We start from the raw sequence: 25,131 nt of genomic DNA on the forward strand, positions 1-25,131 counted from the left end.
AAATTTTACATAGGAAGTTTTAAAAAAGAGAATGCTAGTATTTTTTTTTATGTTGCCAATCTATTTTTTAATTAAAATGTTTTACTAGACCATCCCTTTAATTATTATTATTCCAGAGGCGAGGTAATTTCAAGAAAAAATCACTCATCACCAAGAAAAAGTCACTCATCTACTCTGGTGACGCAGTGATAAGTGGGAATTTGTAGGAAGTGTAACTGTGCAGACATAAGAGGCCGTAAAGTTTGGTACGACTGGATTGTATGTATGAGGTATTGCCAAGCCATGAATGCATTTAAATACTAATAAAAGGTTGCTTGAAAATGCCACACTGGTGAACGGGCAACCAGTGCAACGAGAGTCTGAGCTCAGATACAGAAGAGGATTTGGGGTGATTAAAAATAAGGCGAACAGCTGCATTTCGGGCAAGTTAAAGTCGGTGCAAAAGATGGTTGGGAAGACCTATGTATAGGGCATCTGTATAGTCTAATCGAGAGGTGACCAGAACCAGTGCGCCGATCACTTTGCTGTTTCACAGGTAATGAGGATAGGAAAGCATACATTGCAACAGTCCAGAAAGAAGTAAACAGATTCAACTACCTCGTTAACTTGTGAAGTCCGACTCATGTCAGGCTCGAAATCTTTCCAATATTTCGAATCTTGATAGCAAAAGAGGTCGGAAGGCCAAACAACAGAGGATGGTGTACAGACGTGTTTACTAAGTGTGCAGGACCCAAAAGCATAATCTGTTTTAGTAGGATTCAGCTGAAAATTGTTGGTCAATCAAAGCTGAAACTATTCAAAAGTATCCTGAGGGCTGGATACCTTTAAAAAATAGTTGTGTAAAATCAGCTTATGATATAAAAACTGATTATTTATGAGGCGCTTAATAACCAGAAGATTCCAAGCACAGACCCGGGGATCGAACCTGTGTTGCTCTGTGTCATCTTGCTTTCAAAGCGAGCGTGTTGCCCGAGCTATCCTCCCGATGCTGATTGTCACAGTTCCAGATAAGAGACATGAGAGGCAGAGCATAAATGTTAGAAGGAAGGGGAGACAGGGAAGATCCTTGTGGAACACTACAGTAACTGGAGTGGAAGGGGAAGTAAATTGGCCAGTCTTCACCATTTAAGTTCTTCACGAGAGAAAACTTGGAAACCACTCCAGGGCTGAGCCAATGACTCCAGCTAAATTTGCAAGCCATATTCTGCGTTCTTGTTAAGCTCCTTTCTCTTTCTCTAGTTTCCACTAATCTATTATCGATTTCTTTCTCCCATTTTCTTTCTGTTCTTATCTTTTTAACCAGGGACCCTTTTTGCCTAGACCGATATCCCTACACTACTCCAATTAAAGCCTTATTTCCTGCACTGCTGCTAATTACCTCCCTCTCTCATGGTCAACGGTGACCAAAATTGGGCTGGTGCCATTGAAATGTCACTTGTTGGTTGGAATACAATAATAATCATGGTGTCAGTAGACGGACCGGGTTCCATACTCAACATATGAACGGACAAATTCCTTTCTGTTTGGAAAGACTCTGAGATTGAAATCGACAGTGTGTACTGTTAGCCTGCTAATATGATCTGTCAACCAGGAACCTTGGAAAGTTTCACCCATTGCTGCCTGACCTCCTGACTAGGCCTCTGTGTGTTTGTCCATCTGGTTGATTGCATTCTATGTTGGACTGTTAGTCATATAAGAGATTTCCTCACTGTCTTCACATGGTTTGAGTTGTAGCTAACCTGTTTCCATCTACTTACACACCTTCTAAGGCATTACTCAGGGCTTGTTTCGTGTGTGAGCCGAAGATCTAGTCCCTCTGATAGTCTGTAATGGCATGCTTTTCCACCTATCTATTGTAAACACATACTTAATTTGACTAGACAATGTAATCATAATTTCATACAAATAACTAATATACATGTGACCTGGCAGGCATTAGAAAATTGAAAAAGGAACATGAAATCAAGTGTGAAGTGCATTGCGCAAATATTTTGACCGTAATGCACAAACCGTGCATGCATGATGATACACAAACAATTCAAGGCAGTCAATGAGCAATTTGGTGTGGTTGCAAATTATGGCTGAAAAAGCATTTTTATTAAAAAAACAGGCAACATATTGTCTTGGAGGAAATCCCTGACCTCACTGTGCTTTGCCTGTAATGGAAGAAAAATTAGGCTCAGAAGCTGCCTTTGAAATGACTGTGTTTCTCTTCTGATGAACCACTGTAACAACTGTAATTTGTGGTCACATAGGGTATTGCATCAACTCTATGAGCTAAGTGCAATGAGAGTTGGTGGAAACTAGCTGGCAGTACAAGCCTGAGACTTTGCTGGAAAGTGCTTTTTCCTTGGAATTTGAGCTGTACAGGAGATAGAGATACAGAGATCAGAGCCATGATCAAGTATGAGCAGACACTGCAAAACTCAGATTGAGGTCGCAACTTCGGGACGCAGTGCATGAAGACTCATTTCTCCAAAAGAACCTGGAGCCTGTGGCGTATTTCAGGCTTTCTCTGACCATGGCTGACCCTAAGACCAAATTCAGAAACATTTGGGAGAACTCATGAAAAAATAATTCAAGCTCGCCTTTGGGGGACTAAGTACTCTTTAAAACGAAGTAACATTTAATTAAAATCCAACTGCTAAAGCGAGTGCCCTGGTTCTACAGGTTCATGCTTTGAATGAGTGATACCCCATCCACTAAGAGAGATTGAGTTATCTCTCAAAATAAAATGTTTGGTGTAATCTGCTAGCACTGTTTTACACTCTGATGTCAGGAATGCCTTAAAAAATACTTTGCTCTTTGTTCACGCCACAAGTTAGGTGTGCTGTGCCACCTTTTCTCTATCGCTGGTTCATGAGTAAGGGTCAGACCAGTCCTTAAGAACATATCTGAAACGTCCTTTCCCCTCTACATAATTGTATATAGGTTTGTTGTGGACGATTGATAAGTAGGAATGTTAACATGCATTAAATGTAAGCTGACAGATACAAGTCATGCATGACAAGTACACATCTCATGTAAAATAAATAAATGCACTATCACTCACGAAATTACTATTTGTCATGTTTATTGTACTGACTAAAACTGACAACATAGTCAAGGGTACCTGAAAGCAAGTCCAAATAACTAGCAAAGCATGGCCAGGAGAAGGGCCCTTGAGCCTGAAGTAGAACACATTCAATCCTTGTCCTCTTTGCACATGTACACAGACCTGAAGCATTTTACCATGAGCCCAGGGTCTGTCGTTATGATAAACTCACCAGTGGGCAGGAAGCTGCTAATTATGGCCCGTTTGTATTTACTCCCTCTTTTTAATAGGGTGAGCTGTCTGAAGGTCCTCCAAAAAATGTCACTGTGGTATGGAGCTGGATGAGAACATAGTCCATTTTCTCGGCCATCATATCAGGTCTTGCAAGGGAGCAATGTCTGTTTTATTTAATTGTGATGATGCCCAGTTTTTATATAATCTGGCCTCGTTCATAAAAAGAGCTCTACATTTGAGGTTGCACAATATGCACGCCACAGGACCTGAGCCATTATGAACAAACAGCTACTGCCTGACCTGAATAATGTCATTAGTTTTAATTACAATAATTTATAGAGGATTGTCAAGATTTGAGCTTGTTTTCATTGTTTAATTTATGGATTGTTGTTGTTTATGTGTATTTCACTGTTAATGGAGAAATCCGAAATCAAAAACTTGAATTCAATTGACTAAACTTTAAATGTAATTGACGAAAAGAATGCAAAGCTTAAAATTACAATGATCCCGGTTTTCCCTTTACTGTCCAGACCCAACGTCCAGACTGCTACTAAATAATATGTACCCATATAAAGACAAACACTTTTAGTATGGCTGTGATAGTAAAAAGGTCTGAAGCAAAGACACAATCTCCAAGGGCTTACTCTCACATGGTTACATATTGACAATCAAATGTGAATATATGTACACATCCATTGATAAAAGTTGTGCCCAACAGTGTAGGACGTGAAACATGTCCAGGAAAAAGTATTTTTTTTAAAGTGGAACCAGTCCACACATCTGCCACAGTTCCAAACCAGCATTGTGCTACGTTAAAAATCACCAGGCTCTATGCAGACTTGTAGGCATGACCTTTCTTTTCAGTGCCTATGGAAGGACACTCCTCCACCCACTTCTCCTTTGCATGTGCAAGTTACGGGTAATTGGGGGTCTGTCAAATTGAATTCTGCCCTGCAGGAGTACAAGGATGAGTAGAGGCTAAAACGCCCCCACTCATCCCTCACACTTCTACAAACCAAGACCTACACAATCATACAGGTAAAACAGCAACAGGCAAGATATACATATATGTACACCTCCTTTGCATTTTGTGGTTACGTGGGCTGAGGGAAGCCTATATATATTCTTAAGAGGGGTGTGTGAATGTGGCTGAGTAGCAACCCAAACAGCGAAGTATAACAGTCCAAATAAAGGAATGTCAAATAAAGGTTCTATAAAAATGTATACTTTAATTTGAAACACCACTTACCATAATTACCTAGAAAAACACTACACAAAACACACCCATGAGGAAAGTACGCACAATAAGCAAAGATAGTTGATGCACCACTCTGAGTAATGAACCAAGGGTGAAAAGCATGCAAAAGAAACAATGCTCTTGAAGACGGATATGTACATGTGAGCAAAAAGGGTTCACAGTGACCTAACCAGTCTCTAGGGCCCACACATTGACTAAGGGGACAGTCAGTAGTCAATGGTACCTTCTTTGCAGATATTGGTGGTTCGGCAGCACCAGATCAGAATTCTCGGCACTGGGTGAATATCGGGAGAGAGCAAAAGACAGCAATCGTACGTCCTTCTGGTTCAAATGTGCTGAACAGTTCTTGAAACACACTTCAAGCAGTTCAATGGTGAAAGACACTAGTTCACTGGCTGTCTTGGCTCTCAGGGTGATGTGAGCCCCAACCCAAGGGCTCAAGGCCACGAGTAGTCATTTTCCTATGCTCCCAAACAGGGGGAGGCTGGCACACAACTGCAGGGGTCCTTCAACATAGTCAGGTCTTGGGTACCACAGAGGCTGGCAGAGGGGAAAGTCCTGTTCCAGCAGCAGATCACCCCCACTAGTCTCTGATGTTGTTTAGGGGACAGGGCTGGTCTCTGCCTTGGAACACCAGCCTCCACCTCACCACTGGAAGACCTTCGAGAGAACTGCCTTCTCAGCAGGGTCCAATGAAATCTTCAAGATGATTCAAAGAAGTGGTGGAAGACCCCTTCTTTTATAGGCAAATATCCCCAGGTGATTGGACTAAAGCTAGCCTGCCTTAGGGGTCCAATACCCACTCTTTAAATGAATGGACATTGCCCTTATGATGTCACACCAAAAGGGCTTTACTCCAGAGGAAGTAGAGAGATCAGGAAAGGGAAAGAGGTGCAGAGAGACTCAAGATGGCAGAAACGTCCACAAACTGAACATACCCCTTTCTGGCTATCCTAGTTCCTCCCTTTATCAAAAGGATGAAAGGGCCTTTAAAAATGCAGCCCTGTGGTGTGTGGTCTGGCTCTCTGTGAATGACTGTGCCTCTTGGTTTCTTTCGTACTCCAGCATCCTGTGGAGTGGCTGTCCTGTAGGAAAGGGTGTTACTTGCCCTTTATAATAGGAACAAAGAGAGGCAACCCCAAAGACTAGTCCTTTCAGTGGACAGGGGTGGGCCATGTCTGGGAGGAATACACATAATCCTTCCACAGATGAACTGAGCCCATAGGGCTGAAACATGTGTGAAATCAATGTAATGTGGCTGGGATAACTCTGAAAGATGCTGGACGCCATAGCGTAACTCAGGTATTGCTCATAATTGCAGTTTTATGTGACCGCAGGACATCTTCAGGGTTATATCTTTTTTGGAACAGGGATGCATATTTTAAATGCAGTCGCTGTGCTGCAGAGACCTGGGTGTCACTGCAGCTTCCAAGGGGCACCTGTGACCTCAGAACGTGCTCTGTGCCATGGGTAGAACAGATGCGGCGAATCAGGATACTGATGCTGCAAGGCACAAGTACACACTAGGCTTATGGCATGGATATTCCCTTTCAAAGATGGAGTTACAGGCATCATATAATTTAATACAAATGAAAAAAGCCAGGCCTTTCATACCCTTGCCTTATGGAAATTTATCACATCTTGGCTGCTTCTCCATCCCCACTCCCTATTCCTGATTTCGTTCCCTTCTGCCTCCCAGACCACCCCCCTGCTCTGATTGGAGCATCCATCTGTGTTTCCCTGGTCTACCAACCAGTGGGGTCCTCGCTCGTTTAATTTTGCAACCCGGAGCCAGGTGAGCGTTCGTTGGGAGCGTTGGTGCTCCAGGCCCTAATTTGTTCATTTTGGGTGTAATCACCCATGCCCCCAGACCCTTTGAGCCCCGTTCTTGGCTGCTTCTCCCTCCCCACTCCCTCTTCCTGATTTCATTCCCTCCCACCTCCCAGACCGCTCCCCTGCTCTGATTGGAGCATTCATCTGTGTTTCCCTGGTCTACCGACCAGTGTGGTCCTCACTCGCTCCATTTTGCAATCCGGAGCCAGGTGAGCGTTTGTTGGCGGCTTTGGGAGAGTTGGTGCTCCAGGCCCTAATTTGTTAATTTTGGGTGTAATCACCCGTGCCCCCAGGCCCTTTGAGTCCCTGTCTTGGCTGCTTCTCCATCCCTCCTCCCTCTTCCTGATTTCATTCCCTCCCACCTCCCAGACCGCCCCCTTGCTCGTATGGGTTAATCCGAAGGGGCCCAAGGTAAAGGGTGGCTCCATCAGAGGCGGCCCCATATCGTGCCTGCAGGTGTCGGCAGGGGAAGCCAATGGCCAGCCATCAACCATCAACGACTAGGACAAGTACGGTAGGAGTGGCCTGAGATGGGGAGCAGAGCAATTACTCTACACTGGAAACCCAGCCACTTAGCAAATTTACCTACACCGGTACAATACTGTGACTATATTCTTCTGCCTCCCTCTCTCCCACTATACAGGACTCTCAAATTTAGCTGTGTTTAGTCTTGTACCCAAATTGCACTGCTAGGTGTAGGTTCTTGCTGTGTTTAGTCGTATGCTCAAATTGCACTGCTAGGTGTAGGCCTCTCTCCCACTATAAAGTACTCTCAAATCTAGCTGTGTTCAGCCTAGTACCCAAATCTACAATGTTAGGTGTATGTTTTAGCTGTGTTTAGTCTTATACTCAAATTGCATTATCAGATGTAACCGTTTATCCCACATGCAGCACTCTCAAATCTAGCTGTGTTTAGTTGTGTACTCAAATTGAACTGTTAGGTGTAGATTCTAGCTGTGTTTAGTGTCATACTCAAATTGCATTGTCAGGTGTAGGCCTTTCTCCCACTATGCAGGACTCTCAAATCTAGCTGTGATTAGCGTTGTGCTCAAACTGCACTATTAGGTGTAGGCTCTAGCTGTGCTTAGCCTTGTACTCAATTTGCAATGTTAGGTGTAGGCCTCTCTCCCACTATACAGGATCCTCGAATCTAGGTGTAGCCTCCATCTCAGTTTAATATATGCGGATACCTGCTACATTATGAAAGCTAGGCCCACTGGTATAGGCCTCTCAATTCTAGACCTGGACATATATTGCCCCAGCCGAGCAAGCTCGCAGCCTACAGTACATATATAACACAGTGGACACAGGCCGCAGGCACGGCCAAGCATCCATGCATGATAGAATACGGCTACGGCTAAGCACATCCAGCCTAGTGCACACATAGCCGTCCAGACTGAAACATCTGACGTAACTCAACACCTCTGCCACTAGCATAAAGCGACCACCACCCGAAAGGAATTTGGTATAGCTGGCCTCACACAGACTCTATCAACAATAGCAATCTATCTCGCAACAGCACCCACCCATGTGTCTGACCTCTCTTGGGCTGCTTAACTCGAGCCTTGCCAGCCACCTAAGTCCTAGAACGGCAACATGCACACCTGCATCCCCTATGCTAAACCCCCTAGAATTTTCCTACGACATTGGCTACTTTCACCCAGGGCGTTCAACCAAGAAAGAAGCACATTGAGGCCACACAAGTGGGGAAAAAGCGCTATATAAATAACAAAATACAATACAATTCAATACATGGAGGTCCATTGTTTTCCTGTCCCCCAGTTGGGCATTTGTGTGTTCACATATTGTGTACACACAGAGAGCAATTTCTTCATTTACCACTTTTATGGATAACCAATAATGTGTGGATGTTCAAGATATGATTTTCTTGTGTGAATACGAAGGCGTTTGCATTGGAAAAACACATACCCAATCCAGCCTATTACTTTTCATTAATGTGCAAAAAATCTCTATAGATCAGGGTGTTCTCTGTTCTGAATTGTCATGCCTAATTGTTGCTGAACCCACAGCAAGCAAGCAAGAAAGAGATACTTCTCCAGTGGGACAATGGGTGCAAGTTACAAACATAATTTTGTTTATTTCCAAATACTATGATTTCATAACACAATAAGTCCATACAGCATACAAAAATTCCAAAATGCAACAATAAATATAACTTTTTTTTAATTGATTTTATTTTTTATTAAGCTATTAAGCACCAGCTCGTCCATAGGGCTCAGAGGGCCACAAAAGACACAGCACACAAGTTAAACATTACAATTAATAACAAAAATTGAAAAGAAAACATAAAACCTAAATTAAACTAATACCGAAATAGTAAAAAAAGGAACAACTCAGTCAATTATAATTCTTAAAATAGTGGTTAGAGCCAAACTTCGCAAATTGTTGCAGCTCAAAAAGAATGGGAAATGACTTCCACCCCCAGCTAATAACAATACAGTTTGTATCATTTGTCAAGGCACAGTCCTTGATTTGAACCCTCTGAAGAAATCCAAGATCCTGGGTTCTAATACAGATCTCCCCAACTTTAGACTGCAACCAAGCCAAAACTTTATTCTGAAGGGCTTCACTCGACTCACGTCTTTCTTGCTTATTCACATTTGTGATGACAATTTTTCTTCGATCTTCAACCAGTTCTTTTAAATATGGGTCCATAATCTCTGACATTAGACCCTTTTTGAGACGTAGGGCTAACACGGTTGTCAATAGAGGTTCTGGGTACAAGCAAATTTGTAGGATTAAGGGTCACACTACAGGCAGAGGCAATGGGCACAGACAGTGGAGTTAAACCATAGGCTAAACCCCGCAATTCTGTATGGTCTGTGGGAGGTACATCATTATCAACTATTGAGCTACTAATTACCTTCGGGTCGGTTTGAAAACATGTCTTCACCCTACTAGAGACTGCCTGTATTAGACAGAGGTCTGTTTGTCAACCTCTGTCTATACTGTCTAGCTGAGATATTAGCTTCTCAAAGGAATCTAGCCAGATGTGGAAGCCCATAACTTTATTATATTGGTTCAAATCCCAGATAATCCTTTCCAAGATTACCTGCAATTTTCCGGCATCACTCATTCCCTTCTCTCCCATGTGCCGTCCCTCCCATGTGGGAGTTTGCGAGAGCCTCAATGATAACATGATCCATACTCTTAGATGGGGATTGCGTTGCCTTACTCACTGCTAGTGATAGGCAGTCTGTTTTTCCAATTTGGGGCTCAGAAATACCCACCTTAATCCAATTTGAGTGGCCCAATTGTCGACGCTCACCTGACCCTCCAAGATCACTTTGCTGTTCCATTGGGGTCTCGTATTCCTTTCTCAAATCCAGGCTAATATGCAGGAAATCTATGAAGGGACAATATCGATGAATTAATTCCCTTCTCTCCGTTTGAAGCCGCTTTTTCCTTCAGGAGGATCTGGCTAGAACTTCTAACATGGAACTATCGCCCAGGGTTGATAGCCCTCTGACCAGTTCCTGAGAGACCTGTACCGGGGATCCCACTTTAAAGCCATCAAGTATTGGCACATTAATTATCCCATGATTAGCAGGTTAAGATGTGAGGTGGCAAACATCGACAGGTCCCAATATGGTTTTAGACATTCCCACTTGTTTTGTCTTCGACTGATGTGCGCATGCGCGAGCCTCGTTCTGGCCATGCATGCACGTTGGAAATAAAGACGGTCTGTGTAGCGGATGCTGCCGGGACCCTGGAACGTACAGACGTGTGTGTATGAGTCTTATTGCATGCATGCGCGCGGACGCTAGTACAGGGCGGCCCGAGGCACGGGAAGCCCCCATCACATTGGCGACGAGGCGGGACACGGGGAGAGAAATGCTCGGCACGTGTAAAAGTGTCGTTATGGGTATTTCTTCTTCATGTGCATTACGAATCTCACACAAGTGATGGCGGCCATTTTGTTTTGGATGTTGAAGGCGGTTGCGGCCTGCGAGGGTGCTCGTGCGCTGCCTAGACACTGAGGTAAACAACCCCTGGACCCTGGAACGTACAGACGTGTGTGTATGAGTCTTATTGCATGCATGCGCGCGGATGCTAGTACATGGCGGCCCGAGGCGCGGGAAGCCCCATCACACCACTCTGGTAACTGGCATTATGACAGTAGTGACCTGAATGCAACAGGGATGTAAACCAGTAGAAGCCCCTGCTCACATCACAGTAGATGAGCCTATATGGCAAGTAATGACAATAGTGTAAAGATCAATAGGCCCCAGATCAGCTGAACTCCACTCCACATTCCCCAATGTACTGCAGAGGGAGACCGCAACAACCAGTGCAGAAAGAAAATACAATACGGGAAAAGCCGCAGTGCCACAGTGCTCACAGCCCACAAGCCGCCTCGTGTGCATGCACAGCAATAAACTCAGCAGGGTGTTCTTCTTCCTAGAATAGGGGCTGCCCGGATCCCCTACCCAGCACCATCTTAGAAAGTCAAGGATCTATCTGTGCCTCTCCAGTGCTCACCAGATTACTTTCTCTGCACTGCTTCACTGTGACTGTGGCTGTCTCCAAGACCACTAGAGCAAGGGACCTAAAGATGTCAAGCCGCACTGCCTAGCGGACGCCTCTGGCAACATCATATAACAGATAAATAGTCAAATATAACAATACAATATGTAAATGCTGAGATTTTATATAATTGGTTCAAATCAACCATGCATGCTTTAAAAACAAGGCTACAGGTACACATACAAAATCATTACATAAGTTGTAAAGTACTCATAGCTTCAGTGCAGTTAGAGATGTAGGTAGCTCTTAACACAGGGAGAATCCATTGCTGGTGAAGAGACTCATACAGGGGACAAAACATCATAAAGTGCATTAAGTTCTCCAAACCTGTAGGGTGCTTTGGCCACATCATGCTGACACCATCAACCAATCAACCTGTGACCGCCGCTAGTGCTAGCGTGCCAAATGTCATTTTGGTAATAAACACCCTACCTAGGACAGGCTCTAAGTCTGAGAGGCCATTCGCCAGATCAGGATTAGACTTATGGAGCATTTAATAAGGACCGTTCCTCAAATTCTTGCATAAATCAAGATTGTGCTCCATTATTTTGCTAGATAACTGCTCTTTAAAAAATATTTTATGTGCCAGTCATTATAGGTCCGTTTACGAAACAATATCATCCATCCCCATCAGTTTCAGGGTGGCGGAAACATATCTGAGCCAGAATAATACACTGGCTCTGGGTAGGCCACTTATATACGGGATATAATTTCTATATGTTTAATTTTTTCACCTTGGCGGCATCTTCTTCCTGGCCTGGCCGTATTGCCCTCCATTGTGTGCCTGCACCAAGAAAGACAGCAAGGGCCTTCCATAATGGCCTCCGCAGTCGGCCATTAAAATCAGGTGAAACCCTGGGCCCTGTGACACCCGCCCGCCTGCTTAGCTGGGCATTTCTACTTCTCCTTGTAGACCCCAGAGCTGGCAGGTGGTAGCCGGCTCCCTAAAGGGCTGACGTATATAAGGTGCATTTTACATCTGCTGGGTCTTTTTGATTTTTTCACCTTGGCAGTATCTTCTTCTTCGCCTGGCTGCATTGCGCTCCATTGTGTGCCTGTACTTAGGAAGACTACAATGGCCGTCCCATTCGGCAATCAAAATCAGCTGATCCCCGGCCTTGTGATACCCACCCGCCTGTTTGGCTGGGCATTTATACTTCTCCTCGAAGAGCCTGGAGCTGGCAGACGATCACCGGCACCCTCAATAGGGCTGACTTATATAAGGTGCATTTAACATCTGCTGGGTCTGTTTGATTTTTTCACTTTGGTGGCATCTTCTTCCTGGCCTGGCCGCATTGCCTCCATTGTGTGCCTGCACCTATGAAGACTGTGAGGGCCTTTAATCATGGCTGCCCCGCTCAGCCTTTAAAATCAGCTGATCCCCGGCCCTGATTGGCTGGGTATGTCTACTTCACCTAAAAGGGTCAGGATCTCTCCCTGTTTAGCCCTGTCTGGTTCTGGAAGGGTCACTGAGGGTGCTTCCATTCTTCATTCCTGACTTCTGCCTGCACTACTTACACTCCCATAGCCGGGTAAGTGCACTTCCTCATTCACCCTGCTCAGTTGTTGCATCCACCGTTGGCTGCAGTCCTCCCACTTTCTCCAATGGGCCTCCTGTCACTGATATCAAGCGCAACTGGTTCTCTGTCTTTGCCAGCATTCCAGCACTTCGACACCACCACTTCGACACCACCCATGTGCAGGAAAGTACTGTTGCACCTTTTCACTATAGTCTGTGTAATTGAACTCTATCAACTACCCATGATTGATCACTGTACATGTCTTCCTACATTTAAATCTTGGTGTTAATTATTATGGCACTTCTTCCTGCCTTCTGGCACCAACGTCAGATCTCTCTTTCACCTCTGTAGTCTTTGCACCCACTGTAAACCAAATCTTGATGTGCCTTTGAACCTGAACAGTGTATGTTTCTGCTGCATTTTTGTGCTTTTCCTTAAAATCGAAACCAGGTGTGCCTTTAAACCTGTGCAGTCTATGTTTCTGCTGCATTTTAGGACTTTTCCTTAAAATCAGATATATGTGTGCCTGTGAACCTGCCCAATGTATGTTTTCTGCGGCATTTTGGTGCTTTTCCTTAAAATCGAATAAAGGTGTGCTTTTGAACTCATGCAGTGTATGTGTTCTGCTTCACGCTGCACACACTCAGTCTGGGTTGTTTAGAAATCTCTGCTACCCTGTGCATATCTTCTTTAAAGCTCCTCCTTCATCTGTGCCTGCTTGGTGAGTTTATTTGTGCACTGTACAGCTCATCTGTCTGGCTCTATCCCTCCCACACCACCCCACCACATGGCTCTCTCTAACTCTCCTATCTATTCTAACTGCTACTCTATCACCTATCCTATCTCTCTCACAAAGTCTGGAAGAGAAAAACTTAAAAAAGCTCTCCTGGGCTCTAAGCCAGGCCTACCTATCGCTTACACCTATGCCAATGATACTTCCAGTGAGACTATCACTGACATTCTCTTCTCTGTCCCTTCCTTTGACCTGTGTACTCCCCACCGGGTTTCCACCTTCTTCCCTTTTTCCTCTTCACCCATTAATGGTGGCACTACATGGGAAGTACTATTTGCATAATTCTCATCCTCTAGGTGCATCATTAACATCTACCACAATGGCACTATCATGGCCCAAGGTTCTTAACCGCCTCTTCTCCTTGACTGGTACCTGCCCTCTCTCCTTAAATTCCTCTCTTCTCCTGCTACCCCCTTCCTCCTCTCCTCTAACCTCTCCACCACCACCGACAGGAGTATCACACCTCTGTTTCCGCCTTTGGAAAACGTTCAAAGGTGGTAATCAGTTTCACTTAGCTACTCTGAATGCTCGTTCTGCTGTCAAACAGTCCTCTAACATCTGTCTCCTTCTTGTAGACTTTGATTTTGACCTCCTCGCCCCTTAACAAGACGTGGTTCAATGCCAGCTCTGTCACTGCTCTTGACACTCTCCTTCCTGACGGCTAAAAAATCCTCTCAGAATCTAGACACAACAGGTCCAGAGGCAAAGTGGCCCTGGTTTTCCCTGAGTGGCTCCCTGCTTCTATCATAATTAAACATACTTAATCAATCCTACTCTTCTTTCAAATGTCTTATCGGTAGGCATGGGGTTTCGCCTCCATTTACAGGCCCATTGGCCCTATTTCTCTCTGAATGTGACCACCTTCCATCCTTCCTCGCAACCTCTTCTTCCAAACTCCTCCTCCTTGGTGACTTCAATATCCACCTTGTCTTCCTTGAATCTGCCACCTCACAGTGCTGTGTCCTCTGTGACTCCCTCTCTCTCGCTATCCTTCCTTCTGGACCAACCCACTCAGCAGGACACACACTGGAGCCCCTCATCCCTGGCGATATCCCCATCTCTAACCCGCTCTCCTGATCTGATCACTCTCTCCTCTCCTCCTGATTGGGGCCGCTTGACCCTCTGTCTGAGCCTCTGCCAGCACTGCCAGCCTCCTTCGCCATCATTCGACCGATGACGTGAGTGTCAATTGCTGCTTTTGCTTTCACCTTCAACCCCCCACCTCTGCTCCTGACTCTCCCTCTGACTCTGTCCTTACTAACCTGCACCTCTTCATCTCTAACACCCTCAATATCCTTGCCCCTGTCATTCATCTAAAACCTTCCACAAAGAGTAACCACTGGTATGACACTGATTTCACATCTCTGAAACGTAAGTACAGAGTTTCTGAACGGAAGTGGCTGACCTTAGGTTTAATCTCTGACAAACTTTCCAGCCGCCTTCTCCAAAGTCAGTGGACCTCATTATAATTGTGGCAGTGACAGTAGGAACGGTGCTGGTAAGGCACCGGCACCGTTCATACCGTCCCGCCACATTACGAGATCTGCTTGCGGGTTCCTGACAACCCGCCAGGTCTTACCTGGCAGGCTGTGCGGCACCCGCGAGCAGAACTCGTGATTGCACCGGCACCGTTATCAACGGTGCCGGTGCAACCATGCTCCCCCGATCGGGGGTCCGGCAATACCGCCACCCGCGAATGGGCAATTGCCGGCCCAATCATCTCGTAATGTGCCGGTTTTTGCCCAATCGCGGGTGGCGGGGCCGGTAGCAAGCATGGTGGTAGATGTGCCTGCCATACAGGCACGGCTACCGCCATGCTCGTAATGAGGACCATTATCTCTTCTCTATCTACTCTAAGAAGAAGGCCCACATCCAATCCAAAAATCTTTCAAACTGTGTAATTTTACTGCCCAAAACCACAGAAACATGACCTAAAAAGGACTAGGTTTTAGGTCCTAATGATGGTACATTATTCTTCTTATGTGTGCAAGTGTGATGGTGTGAGAAACAGGGCACTAGCTCCCCTTCCTGGGCACTGCGAGCATGCCTGCGGTCTTACATTATGCTATGCAATTTTGTGCTATTATGATAACATGGTGTTTTTATACATCATGGCAAGCTACATTCCTCCCACTTCTAAATAAATAAATGAACGCCCTAGTAACATGTATGATTATCGCCAAATTTAATGTACAATACTTAGGGATTTTTGGTGGATAAAAGGCTAAGTTGGCCCCGTCGGAATTGGAACCTATAACTACAGGTTGCACATTGAATTCTGAGGAAAGTGCTGAACTTGCAGAGTTATTTTACCAGCACTTTTACTGCTAAACTACTACGTCTAATTAGTATAAGAAACATTATTTTGCCCCTGATGGTTCGCTGGCAAATAATTTTAAGCACTAAGCTGCAGCAGTTCTCTCAAAGCACTGATATGGTATAAGCCTTCCTAGCAAAATACATTTTGTTATTGGGGTAGATGCGAGAATGAAAGGTATATAAACTTTAATTTTTAAGAATTTATATATATTTTTTTTTAAAGTGAGACGAGGGGGACAAAAGAAATAAATGGCACCCAGCATATCAAGAGATAAGCACTTACCCTTAACGAAGATGAGTGCCATGTTTGATGCTTTGAAAAAGAACCAACCAAGCCTCCCCTAGCCTCTCAAACTCTCAACTGGACTGAATATTTTAAAAGCAGGCATGTCACTCATTTCCATATACATTGCCAGTCATGATTTAAACATCAGTTCAATTAAATGTCAGGCATGTGCTTTTCTTATTTGAATCGAGGCAAGCAAGCCAAGGCACCCTGTCATAGAAGGAAATTAATTGTATCAGCTGTGATGAAAGGCCAGCAGTCCTGGGTTCTCTTCACCTAAAGCCGTGCCCACTTCGTATCTCTCCTGGCTGAGCTGCAAAGAAGCGAAGAATAACCGCAGGGCGCCCTTTGGAGCCACAAACACAGGTTCGTGAACCATAGCGGCACATTGGGACAGCTCACTGCACCGTCGGCACCAGCGGAAAATATCTGTCTGAAACATCTCCCTGATCCCACTGCTCCAGAGGAGACATGTCACTAAACCAACTGAACCAGAATGCATGGCAACCTCGCAGGCACGTCATTTGGGGTTCACCAGGGGTCGCGCCTGCGACCCCTTAGGTCAAACTTGCTATCCCTGTGGTCTCCCTTGCTACCCCTAAAAAAGAACGAAAAAATTATCTTTTTTATATAATGGAAGCTCCTGGGCTGTGGCCAGTGCCATGTGGCTCTTTGTTTCTGGTGTGGCTGGCTTTCTTGTTGAGGCCTCTTTAAAAAACCAGGGGGTTCCACAAGTGTAACAATTTGAGCAGTGACCCTAAATAAGAAAGAATAGGAATAAGAAATAATTTATCTTTCTGAAATTCTGTACAATAATTGCTAGAATCGTTAAAGATTTATTTCAGGCACACTACAGAGGTTGAGTCACTGAGTTAGTCTGTTCTTAAACACCTCAAATTCACAATGCTGACAAAAACTTCCAAAAAGTATTTAGAGTAGAATAAACATCCATTTCGGCCTATGTATTATTCTTTTTGCAGGTTGCAGTCATAGCATGTTTTTTTCTGATGTTTTCTCTGTTGCAATAATCACAAGACATTCCATCTCAGTATCCTCGGTCAATTGACAAAATCCTTGTGCTTAAAAGCTTGTGTACAGTGTAGAAATGTTTAACCATAGCAAAATGGCCCTTGATTTCATTGTGCCACAATAATGCTTTGTTGTAATGTGCCTATCTTTCCTATCTCCATGCGATGATGTTTAGTATGCTTGTTTGCATGTATGAGGTAACGAGTGCCCAGAGTACGGGATGCTGTGTGAATGCGCTGCTTTCCCTGCACTATTCTAAATTCTTTAATACACAGTTATGAACCCTCCCAATGATATGTATTTTTCCAACCTCTGAAGCCTGAAAAGTAGATCCACGCAGGCTTGACATGTGGCCAACTTTGCACCAGACCTGCAGATGAACTGACCTGCTGTTAAATCTCATTTACCAGTTTAGTGGTATCCACTACAGCGTGTAATTTGCTTTCTGACTTTGAGAACATTCAGACATTTAATTGCTCATTTTACTAAAGCCGGTAAGATAGCTATAGCTAGTAAGATAGCTCAGTGAGTTGAGCACTCGCTGCTGAGATGTGTGTGTGATCTGCAGGTGGCAGGTTCGAATTCCGGTGGCCAACTCAGCATTTCATCCTTCTGAGTTTGATAAATGAGTACCAACACAGGTTGGGTGATATTGTATGTATATTTGTTCTATATAAAACGCTTAAGGGTACGTGCTATATAATAACACATAATTATCATTTGGCCTTGGACGTCTGCCTCCATTCACAATAATTTGTTAGCATGGGCCTATACACAATTATATTGACAATACATATGGTGATCCATTCTTGTATGAAATGTACATCACATTACAGTGATATCGTAACCATATTTTTCGTAGTGTAGTTAGGAACAATGCTATGTTGTGCCACTTCCTATTTTGTCAAGGGGTGAAAGGTTGTGTTCCATCACTTCCGGTGATGTCACTTCGGGGTAGGGTCAAATTACGTCACTTCCTGTGATGTCATCTGAGGTAAAGGGTCGTGTGATGTCACTTCGCTAGCCCTTGCATTTTGATTAAATGCCATCCCTACAACATCCTGAGCTGGAGTAGACATCTTCCAACTAAAGTATCCTTCTACACCAGATGCAAGGAATTATTTGGAACTTGTTTTCATGGAGGTGGCAAAACCTTTTTTCTGCTGTTGATAAAAAACACTCTTTGCAGAATTCTCACACTTCCTGTCTACCTGGCACTCGTCTGTCCAGTCCCTAAATACTTCACGTTTACTCGTGCCATAATTTTTCTATTATGCCACGTAAACTGGTTCTCAACATATGGCACGGTTAAGAATTTAGATGGGAAAATTCACTAAAAAAACAAGCACATTGAAAACGTTCAGCTCCACACCACCCTGCACTGCCTCATCTGTTCTGCTCTCCATTGCCTTCTCTGATGTATACTGTCCTGCTCTACCTCACCTGGCTGGTTTATCTGGACTATACTGTTTCACACAGCCTCAGCCACTCTACACATCATCGACTACATTGCGCTGCAGTAGACTAGCTGCCTTGCACTACCTCAACTACATGATCCCACACTAATTCAGTGGTCCTGCATCAGCCGAGCCCCACTGCCTTGCGTTACCCCATCTGGCATCCACTGCTTGAGGAGGCTTGGCTAGTGTCTTCTGCCTTGCTTCGCTGCCCAGAAACAGTGCCAATAAAAACTGCTCAAATAGCATTGTGCATGTGTTAAAACTGGGTGGCCATTAGTGTTGGGTGGTGATATTGCTGGAGGCACTGCATATCCACCAAGTCATGATGTCCGTGACACTTAAGGAACTTTCGAGTAGCAGCATTATGGAGATTAACAGTTGTTACAAAACACATGCCTGGATATTCAGCACTCCGACTGGCAAGATACCTTACCTACAAAGACAATATGACAGTCCGATACACCACTGAGGGACTGGTGCATTAGCAGTGTGCATGCGCAAAGTCAAGATTCCAGACGACAAAAAAGACATGTGCATTTTTTCAAGATCTCGAAGTTACAGGCAAGGAAACTAAACTTTCGATATATGAATGAAAGGCGAAGGACATGCAGATCTCAGAAGCCTTGGTGATCCCAGTCCCACAGGACGCAACAAGTGCTTCAGGTGTGGCATCCATAACACCCTAGTCTACCACAATACAGCAGCGTTTGTTGCTGTGATCTGTTCATGTGGGTCTCAGGGTCAAAACCAGACATGGCCAGGTGCGTCGTGAAGCGGGATCAAACCATGGAAGCTGCACGTCTGTCTCTCTCCTTACATACACAGTTAGTCTACTGTAGTACTTACCGACCAACACCATTCGGACGGAGTCACAGTCTGGTGGTCCATACGCACAGACAGTGGCTGGCTGTTATCTGGCTCACGCAGCAGCCCACCTAGGCCTGGCCGACCACGCCCTTACTCAGACTCTACTCTCTGACTACTGCAGCCTGAGCTACCCAGAAACAAACACAAACTGAGAAAGGTGAGATGGCGCGTGTGCACACATCACCCCACCCACACACTCATTATCACTTGTTTCATTGGCTGAGGAACAGCCAATGGAAATACTGTTACTATGCTACTACTTTCTGACATGGACACAGCACTGTTTGTGCAGAAATTATATACTGATGGGGCGACAGCCCCTACTCACAAATGGACTCCGTGAACAGCATGAGCCTACGCACTCGTGCTGTAAATACTATAGGGAAAACTTTGTAAAATAGGATGCGCCCGCCCTCTGTGTCAGGCTGTGAGGCCCAGCCAGCCAGATGGTAACAGATGCATGCAAGATATTTATTTATTTACTTCATAAACCACAACGCTGCACTGCCTGTCAATGAATGCACACAGACAAAAGTAAACACATGCTTTCTCTGCACTCCCTGGGGGGCCATAGAGGGGGCAGTGCCCCCCACCCTAAATAAGCAGCTGCCACTGCTTGGCTCCACTACGTGCACCTCCTGCGCACTCCTTCTTCCTGTCCATAGCACCGGATGAGGTCTCTAAAGTTTTCCGCTCTATAAAGGTCTCCTCCAAACAAGTGCTCCCCTGCTCTTCTAGAACCATTAAGGACAACATTTCCTCTCTTGCCCATCTCTTGTTGACTCCCATAACCACTCCTTTGCCACTGGCTCTTTCCTTCTATCCTTCAAGCACTCCCTTGGTCACCCTCTCTTAAAAAAGCCATCTGCTGAACCGTCCTGCCTGGATAACTACCACCCTAGCTCCACTACCTCCTTCCTGGGTAAACTCTTGGAGAAGCTGGTCCTCCCCCAACTGACCCTCCGCACTGAACTTGTTGGGTGCCTCCATGACCATCAATCTGGATTCCAGACATCTAGAGGCACGAAAACTGCTCTCCTGAATACCTGCGAAAACATGCTTGCAAATCTTAACTCCAACTCTCCTGCTGTTCTCATTCTCCCCGATCTCTCCTCTGCCTTTCTCACGGTCAACCAGTCTATCTTCATAAAACAACTCTGTGATACCCTCAGCATCACGGACTGGCACTGGATTGGATAACCTCTTTTCTCACTAATCACCCTTCCCAGTTGCAACAGCTCCCTTTCTCCTCTACCTCCGGTGTCCCCACGGGCACTATCCTATCACTGTGGCTCTTCAATTTCTATCTCGCCCCTCTTGCTCACCTGATCTCCTCCCTCTCTCCTTGTTTCCAGTGTTATGCTGATGACATTTAGCTTTCCTACAAACTTCCCTCTACTTCCTCCTCTTCCTCCTATCTCATCCCTGATTGCGTGACCGCCATCCAACCATGGTGTGCAGCTAACGATCACTGTCTTAAAGCCAGTAAAATTGAGATACTTCTCATTGGGACACCTGTGCCCTGTATTCCTCCTACTGTCTGGCCACCCTCCGTGGGCCCTCTACCCTCACCATCCTATGTGGCCAAAAACCTTGGGGTCATCTTCAACTCTGCTCTATCCTTGACCACTCCATATCTTGGACCTTGCCAAGAAGGCCCACTTCCAGCTTCACCTCCTCAGAGGCATTCTCCCTTTCCTCACCTTCCCCCAGAAGCTCAATGTCTCCAGACCTCTGGTCCTCCCTAGGCTGGACTACTGCAACAGTCTCTTCCGCAATCACCCCCTTTCCTCCCTACACCCCCTTTGGCTAATCCAGAATTGGGCTGCAAGACTAATCCTTTGCCTCAAGCACAGGGACTGTATCTCTCCAGCCCTAAAATCGCTCCACTGTCTCCCGGTGACTGCGAGGATCAAATTCAAAACCCTATGCATCATCCACAAGGCTTTCTGGGGCCTGGGACCATGCTATCTTCAACTTTCCCTCCCTAAATATTCACCTGATAGAGCCCTTTGCTCATCTAACTCCAACTCTTTGATTTTCAAACGCTTCTCCAAGCAGAGAGTGGGGAGCAGGTCTCTCTTCGGCTGGTGCCTCCCTTTGGAACAGCCTCCCTTCTTCTCTCAAATTTGAGCCTGACCGCCTTAAGTTCCGGAAACTTCTCAAAACATTGCTTTTCTCTACCTCTTTCACTCTTCCCCTTCCTTGCTAATCACCCCACTGCCGCCGAGATCTGCGACCTGATCCTCATGAATCTCACAGGATACCAGGCCTCTACATGGTCGATACCAGCACCACCCCCCTACTGAACAGCCCCCAGGCGGACCCCTGCCAGTGCCGGGGATTCCACCCCTGGGATTCCCCCGCCCAGGAATTTAGCCTTAGGTCTCCCCATGGCTCCCCTTGGTACTGCCCTCCAAGTCTCCCATCATCACTTGTCCAGTCCTTGAACTTTCCTCCCGGGCCTCCACCAGCACTTGTCCATCCCTTGCCCACCACCCATCCCTATCTCCCGCGCTTCTCTTCACTGCACTTGCACGTCCGAATGCCACAAGGCCTAGTAGGACCACAATTGTATATTTACTGTTTTGCCAATGTTATCCAATCCCCTTGTTCCCTCCCCACTTTGCCTTGTGGTGCCTTGAACACAATTCTGTTGAATAGGTGCCTAATACAGGGTTTCTATATATTTACTTAGATGTGGGGAGCTCCATAGTTTTAGCCAATAGAAAAGAGGCTTAAAGTAAGCTTTCTGATTTATCTATTCTAGCCCAATTCTTATCTGGAGGGTATGTGGAGTCGGGTGTGTCGTTTTAACTACTGTTTAAAGAATGTATGCTCAATAATCCTCATGCTGGACAGATTTTAATGCCCCCAAACTCTGCCCCATACATGTATAATACTGCTACAGCTTTTGCATAATGCTAAATCGGTTTTCTTTTTCTGACCCTTTCTCTACCCTGTTTACGAAAAATATATGCCAAGATAGCAGGCCCAGCTGAAGAGGTGCAGGGGTCCATTTCAGCTAGATGGTTGGTGGCCCCCTTGCTTAGAGCAAAAAACCGTCTCGAGCACCAATGTGGTTACATTATAATTAAGGCTCCCGGTTTTATGATATTTTATTTTCTGCTATTTCCGTCTCTTTTTATCCATATTTATTTTTGGGCCTTTTTTTCTGTATTTGTCCACATTTATTTTTGGTCATATAAAGATAATTTGCAACCAGTATTTTTCTCCATTTATTCTAATAATAAAATGCATTCAGTAAAGCACATTTGCAGTAATATAGGAAATAAATAAATAAACCTCCCTTGCTGGAGACCTTCAGGTCGTCACTTACAAGTGAGGGCCTGAATGGCTCCAGGAAATTAAGCTTGTAAAGCGAGCGCCACAAAGCACACCTTTAAAGCCCCAGAATGAAAATAATATAGAAAGTATTCTGTTGCCATATTATAAGACTGCTGACTGGCAACGTGGGAGCAGTTGCTGGGCACCCGTGATGCTCGGGCTCTTTCATTTGAAAAGGTTAAAAGCCCCGACACCTGTCCCTGCAGGATAGTCATCATATGGGACCTATTGAATGAGTGCAGCTCCCATATGGACGACTGGATCACCACGCCCTTTTGGACGACTAAATACTGTACATTTTGTTTTCCCAATGCAACATGATCACAGGCAATCGAGTTGTTGCTGTAATCCAATGGGAGTTTTTGATATGAGGACTGCTTCCTCCCACCCCCCAAGTAACAGCGCATTCGACTCAAGGCTCAGATTCTTTATTTCCATACTCGCATCATCATGATCTAAAGGCAAGCGCCTTAATTCACAAAAGATACCTGTGCATAGTATAGTATGATATGATATGATATGGCATTTATAACGCGCCTATAAACAAATGTTTCAAGGCGTGACGAGGCAAGGGAGGGGGAAAAAAGGGAAGACAGATAACGATCTTACTAGGCCAGGAGTCATTCAGATCACGCACATGCATGGGAAGGGGGAACGGGAAAAGTGCAAGGGGGAAGGGAGAGGGGAAAGTGTAGTACATGAGATAGTATAATAAATAAGAATAAATAAAATGGCCAGCTGGTGGCAAGTGCAAGGTAAGTGCAGGCATAAGTGCAGGTAGGGGGACTGTAGGGATACAGAAACAGTCCCCAGGTGCAGGGGTTGCTAGGGAGGCAGTGCAGGTGAGCAACTGGCAGTGCCTGGGCCCGAGATCAGAAAGGGTGGCCAGATAACCAGTGCAGTTTCAGCCAGGTATTCGGCAGGGGAGAGGAGGAGAGAAATCAGAAGCAAAGAGGAAGGTTTTGAGGTGCTTCCGGAACCAGAACTGGAGATGGTTTTCCTCAGGTTTCAGGGAGGCAGGAAGGCTGTTCTAGAGGGAGGCCCCTGCTGAAGAGAGAGATCTACCACCAACTCGTTGCTTGGAGAAGCGACTGACCCTAAGGGAGTTGGAGGAGGATGAGCGAAGAGCTCGAGACGGAAAATATTTAGGAAGAGAGAGTTGAAGGTATTGCGGCCAAAGCCCCAGAAGGCCTTGTGGACAATGCAGAGGGTTTTGAACTTAATCCTCGCAGCCACTGTGAACCAGTGCAGAGATTTCAGTCCTGGAGAGATACGATCCCTGGGCTTGAGGCCACGGACAAGTCTCGCAGTCCTGTCCTGGATAAGTTGCAGAGGGCGGAGAGTAGAGACAGGCAGATTTAGATAGAGGCTGTTACAATAGTCCAGCCTAGAGAGAACCAGGGCTCCGGAGACAGTGAGCTTCTCGGGAAGGAGAGGAAAGAAGAATACCTCTGAGGAGGTGCCGATGAGGAGGTGCCGATGGTAGTCGAAGATGACTCCAAGGTCTTTAGCCTTGCAGGTGGGAGCAGGAAGAGGGCCAAGAGAGGCAGGCCAGAGAGCTGCAGGGAAGGAGGGAGTGGGTGTGCCGATGAGTAGAATCTCAGACTTACTGGCATTAAGGCAGAGGTCATTGGTAGCACACCACTCCTGGATAGCAGACAGACAGTCAGAGATGAGGGAAGGAGAGGAGGAGGCCGAGGGTAGCCTGCAAATGAGCTGGGTATCATCCGCATAGCACTGAAAATTGGGGCACTGAAAATTGGGGCAGAGAGCAGCGATGCGGAGGGCAAGGAGTGCCCGTTATTGGTTGAACAGCCAGGAGAGAGGTTAGATCCCTGGGGGACACAGGTAGAGAAAAAGATATCGGAAAAGAAGGACCCAAGTTGGACCTGGGAGGGTCGTTCGGAGAGGAAAGCCACGCCAGAGCCTGACCAGTGATACCCAGGTTATCATGGAGACGGTTGAGCAGGATGGCCTGTTTGACAGTGTCAAAGGCAGAAGAGAGATCGAGCAAGATGAGGACGCATGGGGTGTTAGAGTCGAGGTTGGAGAGCAGGTCTTCACAGATGTTTAGGAGAGCAGTTTCCGTGCTTCTGGCAGCTCTGAAGCCAGACTGATGGTCATGGAGACAACCAACAGATTCAGTGTGGAGATTAAGCTGGGAGATAGCCATTTTCTGCAGGAGCTTGCCCAGAAAGGGAGTGATGGAGATTTGGTGATAGTTAGCCGGGCAGGAGGGGTTGGCAGAGGGTTTCTTAAGAATAGGGTGCACAAGGAAATGCTTCAAGGGGGATGGGAAGACTCCAGTGGCGAAGGAGTGATTGCAGAAATCAGCCAGGGCAGGAGCCAAGGAGTCGTTGTGGTCCTTGATGGTTTTGGAGGAACAGGGGTGAACCTGTTTTGACGAGACTTTCATAGATCGGACTTGTCTAGAAACCTTGTCTGCAGAGAAAAGGGGAAAGGCAGAGAAGGTGGGAGGGTGGGGGTGGCTGCAGAAGGGCCAGGGGAAGAGCAGGGAAATGAAGGAGGGAGGCGATAGGAGGAGAGTTTTTAAATGAAGTGAGAAGCCAGTGCCGTGCAGATGGTCTGGGTGGGGACAGGA

The sequence above is a fragment of the Ambystoma mexicanum genome, chromosome 5p, assembly GCF_040938575.1.
Source record: "Ambystoma mexicanum isolate Mex_15411 chromosome 5p, UKY_AmexF1_1, whole genome shotgun sequence".
NCBI lineage: Eukaryota > Metazoa > Chordata > Amphibia > Caudata > Ambystomatidae > Ambystoma > Ambystoma mexicanum.